A 7,436-nucleotide genomic window follows, 5' to 3' on the forward strand; every position below is an offset into this window, starting at 1 on the left:
CTTGTCACATGTCCACGTGCCAGAGAGGATACAAAATAGCATGCTACCTGATTCTGACACTAGGTGCTTTGGAACATGCCATGAGGTTGAAGACAAATAGAAGAGGAAAATGAAGAAATAAAAGAACCAAAAGAAAAGAAAACTAGAAGCAAATATTAAATTTTGATACATAGTCTAATATAGCATGTCTCAAAACACTTCTAGCATGTTAATTTAGTGGATTAGCATCTTGATGTGGGATAAACCAAAAGCCAAGGTAGAAAGGTTGGCTAACCTAAATATCATAACTTCATAATTTCACATTTCAGCATTGAAAAGAATGAACATAAAGTCATAAATAAATAGGCTGCTAGCTTAAAGGCAATTTCCTCACTACTAGCAATCGGCATCTTTTTTTTCCTTGACTGACTGCCGATTTAAAAACATTCCTTCATACCACATACTTGCTATGTTCTCTGCTAAAAACATCTCATTAGATTTGTTTCCCTTTAGTCGCCATCTGCAGAAAATAATGGCATATATTTTCATCAAGGGCTTCATTGGGCTTTTGCTGAAGTGATGGCAGTAGATGATTACAAGTAGATTACATTTTAGATCTTTCTTAATCAATCCAGATTCAAGAACATAAATGTATTGAAGACAGCACAAAACAAATGTTATTGCCAAAGCATTAAATTAGTACACTAAATTACACACAGATCAAACATGAGTATGCTATCTATCAAAAGAAACAAAGAAAGAAAAAACAAAAAAGGCATATTAAAAGGATATCTTGCACTGTTACCTTTGTAGCAGCCTTTCATGATCTAAGGTTGCATTATCAACATCAGGAATTTCACCATTAACTCGAGGTGTGTGCTGTCAAATAATAGAACAAGAAGCTCTAGGTGTTAGCACTAAGAGGACTATCAATCTCACAAAATGTTTACTAAACTCTAAAACTATAGTAGGAAAATATAGTCAACATTTCAATGTATAGATAAGCACACACATTTATTAATAATGAGTGTTCGGGTGGAGATTCGGTGGGGGGAGATGCATGGGGGGCGCGCAGAGAGAGAGAGAGAGGACTTAAGAATATTGACAAGGCAATGCTTATGCAAAGTTGTTGATATTTTATATATAAAAAAGAGCCTTGCAATTACTAATTTAATAGCTAACAGCCTGTAATTGTACTGGAAGAGGTCATACTGGAATGGAGTCCAAATGAGACAGGCGCTTTCCAAGACTTCTTTCATTTTTCTGATTTGCTTCAGCTAAAATGCTGCCAATAGTTATGTCATCCTCGGTATCCTGTAAACTGCTGCTCAGACTTGAACAAGAGCTTTTTGAAGTTGGTCAGGCTGTTCGGACATGCTATCTTAAAGAGAGCATTTGCTAAAAAGCATTATAGCTCACTCGGATGCAGCATCAAAGAGTATATTTGTCTAATAGAAGACAAAAGTTGAGTAAAGTAAATCAGAAGGCATATGTTAGCATATGGAATGAAGGCAAAATGCACCATTTTAATATAAAGCAGACAACAACTTGCAAAACAAACAACTAGAACCTATCCCAAAGAGGGAGAGGGAGAGGGAGAGGGAGAGGGGGAGAGAGAGGGGAGAGAGAGCCTAGAATAGCTGATTGCAAACACCAATAAAAACTACTGCAAGGTACATGTATCTTTTACTGAAGTCATCTCTGTCTCATCTGTAGAAGTTTAGAAGTTAATACTCAACTAGCTACTTATGTAAAAAGCTCTATAGATCCAACAGTCATTGAGTCAAATAAGATTGCAACCATCTGAAAAACTCACTGCTTCTTACAACCAAAGCAACTAAAAAATGTAAACATCATCTAATAGTGTATAAATTAAGAGGTGAATCGTGGAAAAAACTAGATTAATTTAGTCAACTAGTTTATCTAATGATATTTTTTATAATAAAGAAAATTCAAAATAATTGGAGAATAAATTGCAAAAACTATCTGTAAAAACAAATACAACAAAAGTGCAATAATTAATGCAGAATTACATTTGAAAACTACAGTATTTGGTTAAATTGGTTATAGAACCAGGTTATTGGACAAATACATAAGAAAAAAAGAGCGTAGATGAACTACAATAAGAAATAAAGAGTGTATATGAACTACAATGGATTTCTAAGTAATTTCCCTCTAAATCTTGTACATTTCTTCTAAATATATGCCCCCCAACCCCAAGCCACCAGGTATCATGCAGACTCTCGAGGAATTCCCGCAGAGCCAGGCTCCAATTAATGTAACAAAACTTACCAAGGAAACCCCATGAATTCTAGAGTACCAAATAAGGCCCTTTATTTTCCAATAAAAAGTAGTTATAGGAAGCACAAATACTTCCCTTGTTAAACATTGCATTCCAAGAAGGCATCCGATAATGTGTGGATTTTCAAAATTAATTGAAGTTGTGGAAGCTTCAGGATTTGGGAAAGGATAGTGCCATAATCTTTGACTTTTCTCATTAGCAATATTAATCAATAGATGTATATAGTGTGTTCTTGCTATTGCTTATTGCTACATTAGGCAGAAGGATAAAGAGAATGAATGAAGAGAGCCAGTTTTAGAGGAGTGGCCACTTATGTCATGGGACTTTTAAAATCTTTTAGTTAAATATTTCATATGTGTTGTGAATTGTGACTGAAGACATTTTCAGTAAAACCGTGTGAGTAGATAGCTCCTGTTAGCTGTTCCTAAAACAAACTAAAAGATTTATTATACAGAAGATGTTTCTAATCAGGTTTGGGCCAAACTGTTTTAATCTTAAAATGGTTAAATGAATATTTTTTAGAATTTGGGCATTAACCTATTTCGCATGTTGGAAGTCCATTTTCTTCTCCCTTAAATTTCGGTCTTTTTGGAATCTATGTTTGCAGCTGCTACTTATCTTTGTTTGGAGTCTCATATTAGATGAACAATATTATTTCGTGGACTTTGTTTGCAATAGATTGTTCCCTAGAGAGGGGTTTAATTTCGTTTTTTTTATGCGAGATGCTTTTCCTTTAACACAAATGTTTCATTTATATGATTCTTCTAGTATATAGAGTTTAATTATTAAAATGAAAGAATAGGAAGAAACTTGCAATAATTTAAACACACACAAAAAAGAAACTATTTTACCATACTGACACTAGCATTGACATAATGACAATTATTAATATAGTTCTTTAGTTGCCCCCTCCCAACATCAAAGCTAATCCTCACTCTGCCCCTAATGATATATGTAATGGAAGAGATAATATCGTTAATGTTAAGGAAAAATAGCATAATGCAAAGGTGTTTAATATGAATACTATGATAGTTAGCAAAGAGACAAGGAATAGCAAAGTCATTTTGATCCTACTAGGGTTTGGCATTAGGCCATTATTTTGTTTACTTTAACATAGATTTATTAACTGTTAATATTCATAAGAGTTTAGAGCATATATTATTAAGAAATCATAAAGTATAAATACATGAGAGACATTAAGACCCTATTTGGTTGGGGAATAATATTGTCATGGTAGCTGGGGTGAAGAATAGCTTGACATAAAATTTGATGGGATAAATTAGATCAACTATATTCTGACATTTTGACAGAATATAATTATCCAATCTGTGAGAGATAACTGCCTCATTAATTTCTTATTTTACCCCTCATAAATAAAATAAAATGAAATGAACTAGAAAAAGTTGGTTACTCCGCCCCCCCCCCCCCCCCAACCCCAACGCCCCAATCTCAGTTTATCCCACAACCAAGCGCAGCCTTAGAGAGAAGGTTGAAAGGTAGATTAAAGTTCACAGAGAAAACTTTGGAGTTTGAATATCAAAAAGTCAGTAATATTAAATGAAGCATATAGAATGCAATTTTAATTGAATGAACATGAGTTTCGGGTCAAATTTATGGTAATAGATAATGTGACTTATCTTAATCTCAGCTTGTCTAGGATACAATACCGTCTTGAACACATATCGACACATACCACAAGCTGTATTGACTCATATTGATAGAGGGTATAACCCAGTTCTGCAAACCATGACTACATGTGGGAAGCATACCACATCTCTACCATACTAATATGTGAACAATGAGAGGAGATATACAAGATTTCAAACCTTGACCCACACACATGCATGTTAACACACACCAAGAGTATGAGAAAGTTAGAATTGTTGAAACTAGAAGAGATATATGGAAGAACAAATAAAAATACATATATGCATTCATGAATGCATGTAGTTATATATGTGGGGGGAGAGAGAGAGAGAGAGAGAGAACTAGAGTCAGGTGTTTTATATGTATGGGGACCTATAATGTGTGATCAATCATACCTTTGAGATTTAAGGAACAGTTTGGCATAATAGTGACGCATGCAATATTATACTAGTCGAAGTGTCAAGCAATCAAGGTGGTCTAGAAGCATAACATGAGCATGATAGAGATCAAAATATAAGGGTAAATGTAAGGTAGAAACCATGAAAAATTAAAATAATATGGACATGTGAGATTGTGTTGAAGATTCCACATGATGGCCTAGTTTGGAAAAGCAATAAGGTTTTTGAGGATAAATAGGTTTTAAACTAGATAGGCTTGATTTTGGGTAGGTTTAATTGGGATAAGGCCTTTTTGATAACAAATTTGTACTTGCAATTTCCTTTATTGTTGGGCCATTTGATAACAAATAATAATATTAAATTATTGTAATATTATATTAATACATTAAACTAATAAATTAATAAAGAATATAGTAGTATATTATTATATAGTATTGCATTATATATTATAATATGTGTAATATTACAATGTACTAAAATATATAATATTAATAATATTGTATAATCTACTATAGTATGAAGATATTATACTATAATAAAATTATAAAATAATATTCTAACAAAAATTACTACAAAATAATAATATTATTATTAAATACGATGTATTATTTAAATAAGAGTAAGGGGCATTTTCCAAATAAATGGAATTTAAGTCACCGTGTCAAACATGCTATACCCAATTCCCAATCCCCCCCCCCACCAAAAAAACCTACCTATTATCTCATTAGACCCACTATTCCTAGGCTGATTGAAATGTTGGGTATACTTAGCCTATGAGGATAAAGTAGGTGTTTGGGTGTTATCCCGTAGCTAAGCAGAGATAAAGGGAGGTTATACTTTTTTCTAAGCTAAGTGTCAGATGAATGGCTTACCTTTATAATGTAAAAGGGTGGAGACCTAAAATATGCCATATCTAATGATCTTATAGTTTACAAGAAAGCAAGAGAGAAAAATGGATGTTTAGGTTATAGTTATGAGCTCAAACTTATTTCAATTGATGCATCAAAAGATGATATAGGTTTGTTATGGAATTGGAATTCAACCTTTCAAATCAGATGTGCTCTTTTCTTTGGAGGTGCTAGTTTCGATGGGGTTATTTTTCCTTGTTTTTCTTATCCTTTCGTCTTTGTTTGATGTGTCAGAATTAATAGGCATCCTTTATTTTCTCCCTCATCTCACTTTTCCTGTCACTTCTTTTTCTACAAGAGATTTCTCCATCAACCCAAAATAAATAAATAAATAAACGGAAGAAAAGAAGGATTTAAAATTTTTTTGGCATGCAAAATTCTCATAACTAGGCACTGCAAAGAGCAACTCCACTCGTTCCAAAGGGAAATGAATAATAAAATTCTAGATGGATCTACAGCAATCTGCAGACATAACAGAGACATACTTTTCTTTTGTGGCGAAGATGTTTGGAAACCTCATGATTAATAAAAAATGATGATGATTTTACCAGTATCTCCAATAAAAGTTACATCAGGGAAACAAATTTTTCCACTAGATAAAGCATAGAATTGCCAAATTCCGGCTTCTAATTATATTAATTAGAAACACCTTTTACGAAAACCAGCATCAAAATAATCTTTTAGGGCATTTCGGGTTTCCTCCCCAAATGAATTGCCCCAGAAACCATAACAATCAACATAAAAGATCCTTTCTTTATTCTCATTTTCATTCGGAAACACAAATAGCCTATCATATCTCTACATGCCAACAATAAAGAACTCAATATCCCAGACAAGTTTCCAAACTCGTTCCAATCTAACCCAGTCGATCTCTCTACCAATAACAATTCCTGCTTGATACTTAAAGGAATTCCACAATTAAGACCCAATCCGAAACTGAGATATCAAAAACACAGACAGCAAATTAATCCCTAAATCTTATCACAACTCAGAATATAATCAAATTACTCGCATTTCTCACAGAGAGAAAACGAATAAACAACACCAAAACTCCACCAAAGATCCTTTGATGGGGAAAAAGGAGCAAAAGGTAACAAATTGATAAAGAGGTTAAAAATCTTACGAACTTACGAGTTTTCGGTGCAGTGGGGATGAACTCGAGAACAGGGTTGCGGTCTCCTTTCTTCTTCGATTCCAAAGATAAAGGAACGAGAGCTCTCTCGCGTCTCTTCGAAGAAATCCTCGCAGGCACCGTGAGCTCCGCCCAGGACTAGTCGTCCTTGTGATCGTATCCCAGCCTTAATCAGGGCCGTCCGATCAGTGCTCCCGTTTTCCGCTTTCGTGAGCTTTGGCGTGGATTTTGAAGCTTTTCGTGTTCTTTTTGCCATGAAAAATCTAAGAGGTTGACTTAAAAAAACAAAAAAGTATGCGGACAAGATAGCGGATGATTACAAAATGTTGGATTTTCACCCACTTCGGCGAGACACCCAACATCACATCCTTTCGTTGGCTCACACGTGTGTAGCCACATGCGGATGAGTGGGTGTTCATTTGTGTCACGAGAAAAGGTTTTGTTTTGCTCTGCTCGTAGAGCCGGCACGTGGCATGTTGTATTGGTTTTGTGCGAATAGATGGGCACCTTTGTATTTGAAAAATAACTTTAAGCATCTCATGCACCTTATGTATACCGGAAGATAAATGAGGCAACTGACTTGATCGCTTTCTTCGCTGTTTATTATTCTGAAAAGATATTTTAGACATGGTCGGATATCGCTTCTTCCTTTTATGCCATTTCATTTTTCACACTAGGCTGATGTGGGCAACCATTGTACTTAAAAATATATATATATTTATTAATGAAAGGTGGAGAAGTAGAGGGAGATATATATTTTTAGCAATGCTAGATTCTAGAAAGACAAGGTGATATTTTTGTTTATAAGATAAATAGAATATAATATGATAAAGAAAAGAAAGTCCAAGATCAATATTTCCTATGAAAAGGAGATTGTGTTTGTTGTGGGTTAATTTGTATTCTTTAAAAAAAAGAAGAAGCTTTTATCTGGCTTCTTGTTTTAATGGTGTTCATGAGATTAATCTAATTTGATTTTTCCGCATGTTAATTGTTTTACTTAAGAAGAAATTATACATCTCTTTCATTTATTGTGACTACCTTCATTCTTCATCAAGTTTAAAAGTGTACGA

At 34.0% G+C, this 7,436-nt stretch overlaps 1 long non-coding RNA gene across 1 annotated transcript; it reads right to left on the reverse strand.

The window, feature by feature from the left end:
- Nucleotides 1-628: 628 nt before the first annotated feature.
- On the reverse strand, nucleotides 629-6,622 carry LOC120109165. The gene is made up of 3 exons (XR_005510181.1): nucleotides 6,366-6,622; nucleotides 1,192-1,427; nucleotides 629-858 (listed from the first exon to the last, which is right to left on the reverse strand). It is a non-coding gene; the product is annotated as an uncharacterized LOC120109165 (long non-coding RNA).
- Nucleotides 6,623-7,436: the final 814 nt, after the last annotated feature.

This window comes from Phoenix dactylifera, unplaced genomic scaffold (genome assembly GCF_009389715.1).
Source record: "Phoenix dactylifera cultivar Barhee BC4 unplaced genomic scaffold, palm_55x_up_171113_PBpolish2nd_filt_p 001875F, whole genome shotgun sequence".
Taxonomy (NCBI): Eukaryota; Viridiplantae; Streptophyta; class Magnoliopsida; order Arecales; family Arecaceae; genus Phoenix; species Phoenix dactylifera.